This window comes from Halichoerus grypus, chromosome X (genome assembly GCF_964656455.1).
Source record: "Halichoerus grypus chromosome X, mHalGry1.hap1.1, whole genome shotgun sequence".
NCBI classification, from domain to species: Eukaryota; Metazoa; Chordata; class Mammalia; order Carnivora; family Phocidae; genus Halichoerus; species Halichoerus grypus.
In genome coordinates, this window is record NC_135727.1 from 89,067,873 (window position 1) to 89,082,263 (window position 14,391).

At 43.5% G+C, this 14,391-nt stretch overlaps 1 protein-coding gene and 1 non-coding gene across 5 annotated transcripts in view; one reads left to right on the forward strand and one right to left on the reverse strand.

Annotated features, from left to right (window-relative positions):
• SHROOM4 (shroom family member 4) overlaps positions 1–14,391 on the forward strand; it is a 227,025-nt gene that overhangs the window by 160,483 nt on the left and 52,151 nt on the right. For 2 of the 4 annotated variants that reach the window (XM_078065310.1, XM_078065311.1), the window contains exon 1: positions 13,596–13,966. The exons of the other annotated variants lie outside the window; for them this stretch is intronic. The gene's annotated coding sequence lies outside the window, so the exon portion shown is untranslated. Of the gene's footprint in view, positions 1–13,595; positions 13,967–14,391 lie in introns of those variants that run through there. 4 annotated transcript variants of the gene reach the window in all.
• LOC118521636 (U6 spliceosomal RNA) lies at positions 6,888–6,987 on the reverse strand. The gene has a single exon (XR_004910217.1). It is a non-coding gene; the product is annotated as a U6 spliceosomal RNA (small nuclear RNA).

Genomic DNA, 14,391 nt, shown 5'->3' on the forward strand with positions numbered 1-14,391 from the left:
CCTTTGGAGTCATATGAGTAAGTAAGATGACATGTATAAAGCCCTTTGGAAGAAGTTGTTGCTTAATAAATATTAGCCCTGTTGAATACTTCTTTTTGGAAATTTCTTCTCTTTGATTATTAAACATCTCTTTCTCCTGGTTTTCTTCCTACTGCTTATTTTCAGTTCTTTTTCCTTAATTTGTCTCCTAACTACTGGTATACCCTAAAACAGTGGTCCTCAAACTTGAGTGTGCATTAGAATTCTCTGGAGGACTTGTTAAGGAACATATTGGTGCCCTCCTCCCTACAGTTTCTGATCCAGTCAGGGCCCAAGAAGTTCTCAGGTAGTGCTGGTGCTGCTGGTCTGAGTATTGAACTTCGAGAACTGCTAACCTAAAGTTTGGTCTCAGACTCTCTTTCTCATTCTATGAACTTTTCCTGAGAGGCTTCAGGTACTGCTGATAACTCCCAGATATCTATATCCAGAGAAGACCACACTCCTAGATTCCGGATTCAACTGCACATTACACTTCTTCACCAAGCTGTCTCCCAGACACATCATAATCTAGCATGCCCAAGGTGATTCTAAAGTACATATGGAAATATAAATCTATGAGATTAGTCAGGAAAGGTCTGAAAAAGAAGAGTAATAAGGGAGAAAGGGACCAGTTCCTTTGAAACATAATATAAAACTACAGTAATTAAAACAGTTTAATTAAAACTGGCGCATATTCATGTGCCAGATCAATGGACCATACTTAGGTCTAGAAATTGATCCAAAGACATAGTTTAGTATATGATTTTTAATATATGATTTTATCTTGAAATATTAAAGGTCTTTCAAAACAAGACACAAAGGAAGCCATCAAGGAGAAAATTGTTAAATTCGACTGCACCAAAGTTAAAATGTACAGCAGAACAAAAATGCATAAACAAAATCTAAAGACAAAAAACTGGGAAGAAGATTTTGCATCTGATATGGGAGCTTGTTCCCTTTATATATAAAGAGCTCTTGAGATTGAGAATCACTAAGGAAAATACCAACAAATCATTATGAAAGAGAAAAAAGGACCTAAACAGGCAGTCGAGAAAAAAAGAAAGTTGGTCTATAAAAATAAATGAAAAGATGCTCACCAACACTCATAATTAAAGAAATATAGATTTATTTAAGCAACAACTCTTACCTTAAGATACAACTTTCACCTATCAGAATGGCAAAACTCAGAGCATTCGGTATACGTTATTTTTCGGCAAGCATGCGGAGAAACGCACTCTTACACCTTGCTATATACCTTGCTACTCAGAGTGTGATCCTTGGACCAGCAGTATCTGTATCAACCCAGAGTTTGTTAGAAATGCAGTTCCAACCCAGATCTACTAAATCAGAATCTGCATTTTAATGAGGACCCCAGGTGATTTGTTTGCCCATTAAGGTTTGAAAAGCATTGCTGTAATACATTGTTGGTGGAAGTGCAAATTAACATAACCTCTTTGGATTTCAGGAGACTTTATCACAAACATTCACATATTCTGTGAACCACAATTCCACTTTATCTAATAGATATAATCATCTGTGTGTGTGAAGATTACAGAAATATTCACTGCAGCATTATTTGTAATAGCAAAAAAAAAAAATAGAAACAACCTCAGTTTTCATTAATTGGATAAAGGTTAAATAAACTGAACAAAATTCACATGGTATAATACTATCCAGTTGTTAAAAATTTGTGGAAAAGTACACACAGATATGAAATTATCTCCAAGATATATTGTTAGCACAAACATCAAGTTTCTGAACAATATTCTTGTATGCTTTTTTGGTGTTTTATTTTTATAATTCCCATTTTACAGATGATGTAAGTGAGGCAGAGATGTTAAATAACCAGCCCAAGGCCATACAGCTAGCAGTAATAGATTCAGATCCAGACAGTCTGCTTTCAGAACTTATGCTTTTAATACTATACCATACTGCTTCCCAGGGATAAACAAGAAAATGTTAACAGTGGTTTCCCCAGGTGTGTGGAGGACTCATTTTTTATTGTTTATGCCTTTGTACTCTTTGAATGGTTTGCCTTCTGCAAGTGTTTTAAAGCATTAAAAAAAAAAAAAGAAATACTTAAAAATCAACTTGTCCAAAATTGGATTGATTTCCTTCCCTACTCTTCTGCTGGTATTGGTGACAGGCTGAATCACTTACTGAAGTGAGAAATCTGGTAGACATTCTGGACTCCCTCCTCTTCTTTACTCCTCACATCTGTCCAATCAGACACCAGGATTTATTAGTCCTACCTCCCAGACAAGACAATTCTCAAATATACCTCTCCACTCTATCCCTGAATCAGAGATCACTTGGACTGTAACATTTATTTCCTAAGTGGTCCACCTGCCTTTTTTCTCCCTGATGCCAACGGATACATCTTTCCAAAATGCAAATCTGGTTCTGCCACTGTCGAACTTAAAATCTTGCACTGGCTCCCCAGTGCCTGTGGGAAAGCCAAACTCATTTACATAGCGACTTAGTTCTCCCATGTTCTGGCCCAGCCTGCTTCTCTAGCCGTACCTCTCACCACCCCTCCTCTCACATCCTAATCTCAGGACACCATTTTTCCCTCCTATTTCCATGATTTTCACATGCTATTCCTTCTACAGGAGTACCTTTCATCTGGGTCAATCCTTACCCTTCCTTCAAGGTCAGACCTCAAGCATGGCCTCCTTTATGTAGATTTTTTGCCTGCAGGTTAGTAGACGTTATATATTCTGTGCTGGGCAGGTCAGGATACCCTAAAGTTCTGTGGTTTCTCAGTGTTCCACAGGACATGTCTCCAGTGTCAAAGCCCTCTTGCCTGAATGCTGTGCATTCATACTCCTTGTGGACTCCCAACATGGCCTCCAACATGTGGACTCCCATTTTTCAATGCTAGTACTTACGTAGAAAGGGAAACACAAAAATACAAAAAAATATATTTCCCTTTCTACATAGGTACTAGAATTGAATTCATTCATTCATTCATTCATTCAATTATTGAGAGCCAAGCAAGCACAATTCAAGATGCTGAGGACAAAGCAATGAACAAATTCTGTTCACTGCTAGAATTTTGAATACTTTATAATTTTCATTGTGATTCTGTCTTTTAGCTTTAGTGTTTTCAAATTAAATCTATATTTATGTATGAGTTTTGTTTCAATTTTACACGCATTACCTTGACAAAATTTAAAATCCAATTTAAGTCAAGTCTAATTTTTAAAAAAATAACTGATTTGTTTATTCTCCATCCCGAGGGGAAGGAATGTGTATGATTGAGTGCAGGAGTGCATGCATGCCTGAGAGAGAGAGAGAGAGAGCAAGCAGTTACCCCGCAGTGAGGAAACTGGGTAAGGAGTGGGTTGGGGAGGCATGAGTAGGGGAGTTCATGTTCCCCAGAAGGAAAATAATTTTGTTTCAATTGCTGCCTTTTTTCTTAAATTGTTGTTTGAAAACCCTCTAAAAAAAACAAAATGAAAACCAAAGAAATGAAAAGCTTGAGCAACTAGAGGTTTGCAAATGTAAATACATCATAACAGGAAATTTCCCAGGAGCTTATGCAGGACATTGGGGAACCATGTGAAAGCCTTTATGGAGAGAAACTTCAGAAAGGGAGGTAGATATATGGCAGCTGCTCACCAGCCCATACCCCCTCAAACAGGGAAGATGTGAGCAGAGATTGGCCCTCTTGGTTCTGGCACCTTCCTCACCATGAAGTAGTATGTTCCCACCTGCCCCTGGAGCCCAAACTCTATTCAGGCAGCCCACTCGATTATGTACACAGCCACTGACAGTTGAGGAGAGGCTCCCAGCCTGCCTTGGAAGACAAGACCCCACATAAGTCAAAGCATCAGCAGACATTATTTTATATATTTATTTATTTATTTTTAAAGATTTTATTTATTTATTTGAGTGAGTGAGAGAGAGAGAGAGAGAGAGAGAGAGAGAGAGATCATGAGCAGTGGGGAAGGATAGAGGAAGAGGGAGAAGCAGGTTCCCCACTGAGCAGGGAGCCGGATGCGGGCTCGATCCCAGGACCCCGGGATTTTGACCTGAGCCGAAGGCAGACACTTAATGACTGAGCCACCCAGGTGCCCAGCAGCCAGTATTTTTTTTTTATCAGTTGCTTTTTTTTTTATGTTATTTTAGTCACCATACAATACATCATTAGTTTTTGATGTGGTGATCCACGATCCATTGTTTTCGTATAACACCCAGTGCTCCATGCAGTATGTGCCCTCCTTAATACCCATCACTGGGCTTTTAAAGAAGCCATTTGAAAATCTGTTTTAAAATGCATGGTAGCATTCTTTAGAGTGATGGCTCTCAAACTTGGGTGTGCAGTAGAATCACTTGGAGGGCTTGTTAAAATTCAGATTGCTGGGCCCTACTCCCAGAGTTTCTGATCCAGAAGGTCTGGAGTGGGGCCCCAGAATTTCATTTCTTTTTTTTTTAATTTTTTATTGTTATGTTAATCACCATACATTACATCATTAGTTTTAGATGTAGTGTTCCATGATTCATTGTTTGTGCATAACACCCCGTGCTCCATGCAGAACATGCCCTCTTTAATACTCATCACCAGGCTAACCCATCCTCCCACCCCCCTCCCCAGAATTTCATTTCTAAACAAGTTCTCACTGATGCTGATGCTGATCTATAGAAAAAAAACTTTGAGAACCACTGTTTAGGGAAAAAGCACAGGAATTTGGAAGTGAAGAACTTGGTTTCAAGCCTTGTGTGATTTATTTCACCTCTGAGCCTGAGTTTTGTCTTTCCTGCAGTGGAGTTTATAAGGTGGTTGTAAGGATTAAATGGACCGGTGTCTATGAAAGTTCTTTGTGAACAGTATACAAATATTAGCAATTAGATGGCTTCACAAATGGTACTTGCTGCCACACCCCACACCAGATTTTCCTGTGCCTTGTCCCCTTTTCATGCAATTTTGTCCCACCAAGTTCATCAGGCACTTGGGAAGAAACTATAGCCAAGAAGGCCTTGAGTAGGACGCCTGGGTGGCTCAGTTGGTTAAGCGTCTGCCTTCAGCTCAGGTCATGATCCCAGGGTCCTGGCATTGAGCCTCGCGTCGGGCTCCCTGCTCCCTAGGGAGGCTGCTTCTCCCTCTGCCTCTGCCTCTCTCTCTCTCTCTCTCTCTCTCTGCCTCTCATGAATAAATAAATAAAATCTTAAAAAAAAAATGCCCTCAGTAGTAATTTCTTTCAACCCACTGGGCACAGCCTTGATGCTGACCCTGACTTGACCCCTTTCCTTTGCCTGGTCTCTCTTCAACTTGCTCCTTATTCTTCCAGCCCTGGCCACCTCTCACAGCAAAGAACAGCTCCCAGTATTGATATTGGGGTTAAAAAACCTGTCAGATGAAGGGGTTTTGGGGTATTTTTTGTTTTGGGGTTTTTTTGTTGTTTTTCTGGGGGGTTGGTTTTTGGTTTTGGTTTTGGTTTTGGTTTTGTTTTAGTAGTAGAATAAACAGAGGAATACACTACCAAGCAGCCAATCATTTGTTGGTGAAGCATTTTGCTAGTTGGTGGGCTCTAGGCTGATTTACCTGAGGGCAAAATCCAGATGTTTGAAATAGTTAAGTGGAATTACAAGTATAATTGCAGATTCCTAACTTAAATGTATCAGACAGTTGTATTGGACAATTGTCAGGGTAAATGATATATCCATGTAGAACGGTGTCTTTTTTCTTTGAAAACTTTTTCTCATTCAACTATAATGCAGTGTAGTGTAGAAAGCTTTGAAATTTTGTAAAGGCGTAAAAAATATTAAGAAAGACCCTTAATATTCCTCATATCAGTGAGGTCATATGATACATGTCTTTCTCTGATTGACTTATTTCGCTCAGCATAATACCCTCCAGTTCCATCCACGTTGTTGCAAATGGCAAGATTTCATTCCTTTTGATGGCTGCATAATATTCCATTGTATATATACACCGCATCTTCTTTATCCATTCATCTGTCGATGGACACTCTGAAACAAATAATACATTATATGTTAAAAAAAAAAAAAAAGGAAGGAGATAGCAGGAGGGGAAAAATGAAGGGGGGGAAATCGGAGGGGGAGACGAACCATGAGAGACTATGGACTCTGAGAAACAAACTGAGGGTTCTAGAGGGGAGGGGGGTGGGGGGATGGGTTAGCCTGGTGATGGGTATTAAAGAGGGCACGTACTGCATGGAACACTGGGTGTTATACGCAAACAATGAATCATGGAACACTACATCAAAAACTAATGATGTAATGTATGGTGATTAACATAACATAATAAAAAAAAGAAATAAATCTAATATTAAAAAAAAAAAAGAAAGACCCTTAATTCTGCCACATAGAGATAAATACTACTGGGAAGATATAGTGTATTTGTATTCAGCCTTTTAATATGTGTATGATTATACATGAGTATATAGGTACATGCATATATATTTTTTGAATTGGGCTGGTACTACATACAGGTTTATGTACTTTTCTTTGACTTACTATTATATTGTGAGCCTTTTCCAGGATCATTAAGTAGTCTTGAGAAACATGGTTTTTAATGGCAGACTATTATTCCTTCCTGTAGATGTATAATACTTCACTTAACTCTTCCTAAATGTTGGACTCTTAGGATATTCCTGTTTTTAGCATTATAAATATCCCTGCGGTACATGACACTTCATGTACATAAATCAATGTGTGCATGTCTGCTTGCTCTCTTAGGATAGAATCCTAGGAGTGGGAAGACTGGATCAAAGGGTAGGAACATTTTTTAAAACAGATGTAATTCACATACCATCAAATTCATTACTTTCAAGTGTGTCATTCAGTGGTTTTTAGTGTATTCACAAGGTTGCACAACCAGTAATGCTGTCTAATTCCAGGGGAGAAAAATGGAGTGCTTCATAAATTTGCATGTCATTCTTTGCAGGGGCCATGCTAATCTCTGTATCATTCCAATTTTAGTGTATGTTGGCTGAAGCAAGCACAGTAGGAACACTTTGATGTCTCTTGCTATGGCACATTTCCCTCCAGCAAATGTGTACCCATATCCCTTCCCACCCAGCAGTGCGTAAGAATGCCTGTGTTCCTGCAACTTTGCTGACACTTAGTTTAAAAATACATATTGCCGATATCATTGAAAATGGCATTTTATTGTTGTGTCTCTCTGATTAGCTTTTCTTCTTCTCCCACCTGAACTCTAGCTGTTCTGTGGAGACCCGTCACCCACCCTCTTTGCACACATTTACTACGGGCAGTTGCGTCCACTGTAGCAGCATCCACTGCCTCCTCTTGGGATAATGACCGCAGGTCCAGAGCCTGCCTTAATCTCTTTCTAGCACTGCAGCCCAGACATTAAGCTGCTTGCTGGGCATGCCTATCTACATAATTCAACAGCCTATGAAACAAACTCCTGTCTAAAATCAAACATTTCTCCTGAAACCAGCTTCTGCTCTGACTTCCCTATCTAGATGAGTAATAGCACTGTTCTCCCACGTGCTTCATGGTCACGTCAACCCCATTCTCTCCTCCATATTTAATTAGTAGTCCGACCTTGTTGATTCTGTCTCTCATGTCCTCCCTCCCATCCTTCCCTTCTGCTCCATCCCCGCTGTCTTGCTCTATCGTATCTGTGGTGCTAGCCTGCTCACTTCTCTGTGCTTTCAGTATTTGTCCACATAATTCGTCCTACACATGGCTACCAGCCTAACCTTCCCAATACACTGCTTTTACCATGTCGCTCTCCTATCCTGGAACCTCCAAAACCTCTCTTTTGCCTCTTGGGTTATATTAAGTAAATGCTTTACCCTGACACTGTGGCCCACCATATTCTTACCATCATTTTTATTTTACTTCCTGTGTGCCTTATAGAAACCACACGTTCTTCATTCAGCATATTCCTGCTTTTCCCCCTCTTGTTTATGCAAAACCTGGCACGACTTCTCCAGTCTCCTCCAGTTTAAACTGGGTCTTCAAGACTTAGCTTAGAGGTGCTGTGAAGTCTTCCTTGATTAACCAGCTGTGCTTTCTCCTTTTTTAAACACTCCTTCTGTCAGCATTTCCTTCATGACATGACATTCTCGTTAGGGTTTAGTGGTTACTTAGGTATTTCTATTCATCCCCTATCACATTATAAATTCTTTGAGCGCAGGGATTATATATTCTTCATTTTGGCATGTCCCATAGTACCTCTCCATGTACCTTAAATGTAGATGGAAGTTCCATCAATGCTTGAATAAAAGAATGGTGAAGACTGCCAACTTTTTTTTTTTTTTTTTTTTTTTTTTTTTTTAGAACTCCTAATGACTCAGTTTCGGGAATGAATTCTGTGCTAAGAAGGTACAGATGCCAGATGACCCAAATGTCACGGTGTCTTCTTTTTCCCTCACTCTCCACATTCAATCCATCAACAAGTCCTGTCAGCTCTACCTCTTCGAGATATCTCTAATCAAGCTTCTTTTCTCTACCCTACTGCTTCCTCCCTAGAACAAACCACCATCATCTCTTACCTACAAGAGACTTTTCAACTGGTTCCCTGGCTTCTACTCTTGTCCTACCTAAATCCATCAGTCAGGTGAGATCTTTATAAAACTTCAATCATGGTAGTCTCCTGCTGAACAATGTCCACTGCCTTCCCACTGCAGTGAGATTTAAATGTATGCTTCTTACCTTGGCCTTTGAAAACTCCACCGTCTGGCCCTGGTGCTTTCGCAACCTCATCTCCCACTACTGTCCACCTAGCTCACTGTGGTCCAGCTCCACTGAGCATTGGCCCTTCCTCATTGTCATGTTTGCTCAAAGCAGAGTGAGTGGGTGCTCTTGGTTCTACTGGGGTATTCACTATTGTTGGCTTCATGTCCTTAGTAGTGGAGATGAGTTGAAGAGTGGCCAGAAGTAATTCTAAGGGCTTTGAGACTTGACTTTGGGGGAAACCTCTGTGGGTTCCATCATCCCCCTGAAAAGAGGTATCTCTAATACTGAGTTTGAGCAGAAGAAGATATTTGGCTTAAGGGGAGAAGAAAAGAAATCTTGTATTATTCCCATAACCTCCTTCCCATGGGATACGACAAATATTACTAATAGAAACCAGAGCTGGGGGACAAACAACCTTCACCTTCTTTATCACTCTGGGTGTTGGTTTAGGAAATTGGGCATCATAGCAGAAGCTGACTCAGAAGATGGTGCTCTATGAACCTGTTGTCATTTTCCCTGTGTGCTCTCCAGAAGTCTCCCTGAGGCCTCTAGTGATAGACTCTTAGCTTTTGTATATACAGGAAAGTGAGAAAAAGTCTCTTTCATTATTCAGAGTCTTGACTTGCTCCCCTTGCTTCTAGAAGCTGTGAAATATGCACTGTCAACCTCCCTGCCTTTGGGATCACTGACAAGAAGCAGTCTATGATGTGTATGTCTTATTAGACTATACATAGAAAAACTAAAATATGCTCTCCAGTGCACACTGAAAGAGAATTCCAAGTAGTATGTTTCTGAAGTACTAAGCATTTTTTAGCTCCTCATATTTGCAAGGCTCTCCTGCATCATTCACAGTTTGCCTCTTTCCGATCTTCTTTCAAAAGAGGTGTCCCCATGTTTTAAAGATTCCAATGTGAAAATGGATACATGAAAACAGAAGGCCAAATATAAAGGCCCAAATCAGATGAGGTATCACTGCCTACTTGGAGAGCCAAAAGGCACCCCCTGACACACACCACAGCATTTGAGGGAGTCTTTCTTTCCACCACAGCATTCCCTTTCTTATTCACTACCCTGGGTTCCCTTTTAGCTAGGGATGGACCCCAAGGTGGAGTGTGGAGAGGGGGATCCAGCAGATTTATACAAAAGAACTTGACCTGAGTATTCAGAGAAGTAAGGGGAGGTTGGAAGAGGTGGGGAAGGTGGGGAGGCAGAATGATACCAAAGCCCCTTCTACATAAAATACCCACATTTCAGGTGACCCAAATTATAACTTCCCCAGACTGACGAGAAAGCCACTGTTGTAAAAGTTGTCTTTAAAATTATACATACATGCACACACACTTACACACACACATACACACATACATGTACATATTCCCCCTTGGTTTGGTCTGTAATAAGAAAGGGTCTCGGGGCTCCTGGGTGGCTCAGTCAGTTAAGCGTCTGCCTTCAGCTCAGGTCATGACCAAGCCCCACTTCGGGCTCCCTGCTCAGCGGGAAGCCTGCTTCTCCCTCTCCCACTCCCCCTGCTTGTGTTCCCTCTCTCGCTGTCAAATAAATAAATAAAAATCTTAAAAAAGAAAAAGAAAAAGAAAGGGTCTCTGGATCACCAGGCTGCAAGGCCCCCCACTAACAGTGGGGTGTGAGTGGGCCTTCGTAGCTCTGTATCCCTCCATGGTGATCAAGCAGCTTTTCCCCTATTTTGTCAGATAAACAAGCCGTGCATTGTTCTGTCCACCAGTCTGTGTGCAGGCTTCCCTTCCTGCTGAGCTGGCCAGGATGAGCTTGGACTCCTTCATATGGGGCAGGTGGAATGTGCTGTTCAGGGGGAGGCTGGAAGAACCACAGAAAGTAAACAGAGCCAATCAAGGACACTTTTGTGCTTCTCCTTATCTAAACACTTTTCAAAAGAGGAAAGAGCCTGCAGTAGGTTATGGCCCAGACCTCGGATTAAGCACAATCCCCAGCAACACAGGCCATATTTTCCTTCTTGCCCTGGGTTGGGGCAGAGCTATGGTTCTCTTTCTCTGTTTGCCTCTAAGTATTGTTTGACAGGTCTGCTGGGAGCCAGGGTCGGAGACAGGTAGTGCTGTCAGAAGAGACTGGGGTGACAGCCCACCAGGGCACTCGTTCCAGAATTTTTCTGCCTCCCGCTCCTCATCTCTCACAAGTTTTTTACCAGAGGACTCTTCTGGGAGCTAGCTTCTGGCTTATCTGCCACTTTCACCTGCATGTGCCCATCCTCCTCTTGCACCCATGCCAAGTTCTTATTTTCTGAGTGCTTGGAAAAGAAGCAGTCATCTTGGGACGCCTGGGTGGCTCAGTCGGTTAAGCGTCTGCCTTCGGCTCAGGTCATGATCCCGGGATCCTGGGATTGAGCCCTGCATCGGGCTCCCTGCTCAGGAGGGAGCCTGCTTCTCCCCCTGCCGCTCCCCCTGCTTGTGCTCGTGTCCCTCTCTCTCCCTCTCTCTCTGACAAATAAATAAAATCTTAAAAAAAGAAAAGCACTCATCTTTACCTTCCCCCAAACATAGGAGGTTATACTTGGTCACCTAATCTGGAACTCAGCAGTGCTAAGGGAGAGGATACCCCTTTTACCCCCACCCCCTTCCCCAGCCTCTCTCTCAACTCCCAAATTGGCCAAACTGCTTGTGTTCCTCTTTTATCTTCCTTTGCCTATGGATTTTTCAAGTATGTGCTGTCTGTGCCCACCTGCCCATCCTATCACCTCACCTGGTGACTCCCCAACTCATCTGCCCACCCCGCCTCCCCTACCTCAGCAAGTCCCAGGAGCATGTTTGCACCTCTCATCATAATTTCCTCAACCTCACCTGGCTACTGAGAGGGCCAGACTGCTGTCAAACTCTTTTTTCTTTATTTTGTTAGGACGTGGGGATCGGCAGGCCTCATCAGGGAAGCACTGTTAGGTGCTAGGTTGCTGAGTGGAAGGAGGAAAGAAGGCACTTGGTGACCAGAAGATTAGGGAAGGCTGGGCATCGAGGCCTGAGTAATGACACGAGAAGAGCCTGTTTATCCTGCTGCTTTTTCGGACCAGGGGTTATCCTGGTACTGGATTGTGTGTTGTCAAAGAATGGTGATCACACCGGCGGCGTCCACATTACTGCAGAGCTTGTGAGAAAGTCAAATCTGGAGCCCGCTCCAGACCTACTGACTCAGAATCTGCATTTTAACAAGATGGCCAGGCTATTAGTATGCCCACTAAAGTTTGAGAAGCTCTGAGTACTTGAGTACTAGGTTTGGCTTTTGAACATTCTTTTACTTATTTCTTTATTTTTTTTATTAGGTTTTGTATTCAATTCCAGTGTAGATACAGTGTTATATTAGTTACAGGTGGACAATATGGCCATTCAACACTTCCATCCCCGGTGCTCATCCCAACAAGTGCCCTCCTGAATCCCCATCTCCTGTTTCACCCATCCCCCCCAGCCCTCTCCTCTCTGGGAACCATCGGTTTTGAACCTTCTTTTAACTAGTCCTTTCTCTTTCATCTTCATTTGGCTCGCAAAAGTTATTTTTCTTGCTGTTAACAGTACTTTGCCCATTATTATTTGGGGTAGAAGATAATATTAACAGCAGGCCCCATTCAATAAATGCCGGCAGGTGAGAAAAATGGAAGGTCTGTGACATGCGCAAGGCCAAACAAGGAGTGAGTGGTAAAGCTGAGACTCCAAGCCAGATTGATATGCCCATAAAATCCCCAGCCTTCCTCTATACAGTACTAACTACCAAAGGAGGGCCTATAGGGCTTCTTTGGATGGCACCTGCCTTTCGGGGAATAGACAAAAGTCAACCCAGACTTCCCTGGGCGGTACAGAGGGAAGAGAGGGAAAGAGGCCTCCGGGCATGATTTCCCCAGAGAGGAATGGTCTGGGCATCCTTCTTGTCCTGAGGGGGCTCATGTAAGCCCTCTTGGGCCAGAAATTGCTGGACTTAGGACCAGAGGCCAAGGGAAACTGGAATGGGGATAAGGAGTATTACAAAGGGAAACCCCCAACTCTAAATCCCAGAGAGAAATTAAACTCTGATGCCTGACTTGGGGCTTGGGATATGCAACAAATTCACGTGGGGTTGCTCTGGTTTCTGGCTGTCACACAGGTCAGTGAGGACATCATCTGAAGCCCCAGCCTGGGGCCTAGGACTATGACGTCAGAGCATGCTATAGCTGGAAGGGTTGTTTGTTTCAATGGAGTGCAATGTTTTATTTTGCCGAGAGGAAACGGAAGCTCAGCGAGGGGGAGTAAGTTGCCAGAGGTCAGAACAAATTCATGGCAGAGCCAGGGATGCTGACTCCAAGCGCCACTATTCTGGAGTTGGGGTCTCTGCTGCGAAATGAGGTTTTCCTTGGATCTGCTCAGATGCCCACAGGAAGTGCAGATCCTGTAAAATACGACCCAGACTGGTTTGTAAGTCTTTCTGTCTCAGCAGGACCTTCCCCTTGGAAAATCTCTAGGTCACTTGCCCCCAGCTATGTAAAATAAGCCGTAGTCCTTCCTACTTGCTCTTCTGGACCTGGAGGCTGCTAGGCTTGGCTGATCTGGGCTTCCCTTTTCTGGGGCCCAGCGGACCTACGGAGATGGCTGGGTGGGGTCAGCTCAGTTCAGGAAGCACAGGAATTCTTTTAAGTGTGTGTGTCTGGGGTATTTTTCTCTCTCACTTACGTGTATTTTTAAAAATTCTTTTTAGACACTCGCTTTATCTTTCCCAAACATCATTTCCTTGCTCCTTTCCTGAGTTCTAGCAGTGGCTGGGGGCCCAGCTTCCTTATTGGCCCCTGAGCTGTGGAAGGGGGTGGGCCGGGGCCCAGAGGAGGCTGGAGTAGGGAACAGGGGGGCTGTTTATGCTGCTGGAACTGCCTTTCATCCTTCCCTTTGCCACCAGGGTGCTGGCTGGTTTCTGGAGCTGCGTCTTCACTCCCGTCCCGCTCTCTGACACTGGCCTTCAGTCCCTATGGCTGTGGCCACGTCTAGGTCCACCGGCTGATGGCCACACCTTGCCTTCAGTGCTCCTCCTCTCTGTTCTCGGAACTGAGACCTGACTGTGCCTGAGCCCCTTGGATCACACTCAGGAGCTGGGGCTGATGGCTCCTCAGCTCAGGAGGTCTTAACAAGAAGGCAGATGGGTCCCAGCTAAGGGAAGATCCAGCCTGCAGAAAGGAGCCCCGGGGGCTGGCTGGAGGGGTTGTTGGGCCCCTGAGCTGGCTGGATACCCAGCTTTCTCCTGAGCCATCTCCTCGCCAGGGGCAACTTCCATGGTAGGTACTGCTGGTAGCCTCTCTCCCACCCCCTTCTGCTTGCTTTCTTCAATATCCCTTTCTTTCTGCTTCCTAAGAAAGGCACTTTGGGATAATGAATGGTTGGGTATGTGCTAATGACAGTACCTGAGCCAGGCTTGGAAGAAAGGGCAGGCCACTGGCACCATTCCTTCCATGGTGAGGGCCTGGACCTGCATGATTGGTGGTTGGCATTTTCTTTCCTCTCTGCTTATTTCTCTTCATCCCTCTTCCCCACTGCATAAAGAGGGTATGGTTTAAACTCTAGGACCACCGGGACTTTCCTTTTCTGACTGCTTCTTGTGGAAATAGCTAGGAGAAGCTACAGATATACCAGCTCGTTGAGACAGGTCCCTCTTTGGGGAGGAGGGGTCCTGCGGTATCCTAGAAAGGACTGGAGGTTCTGA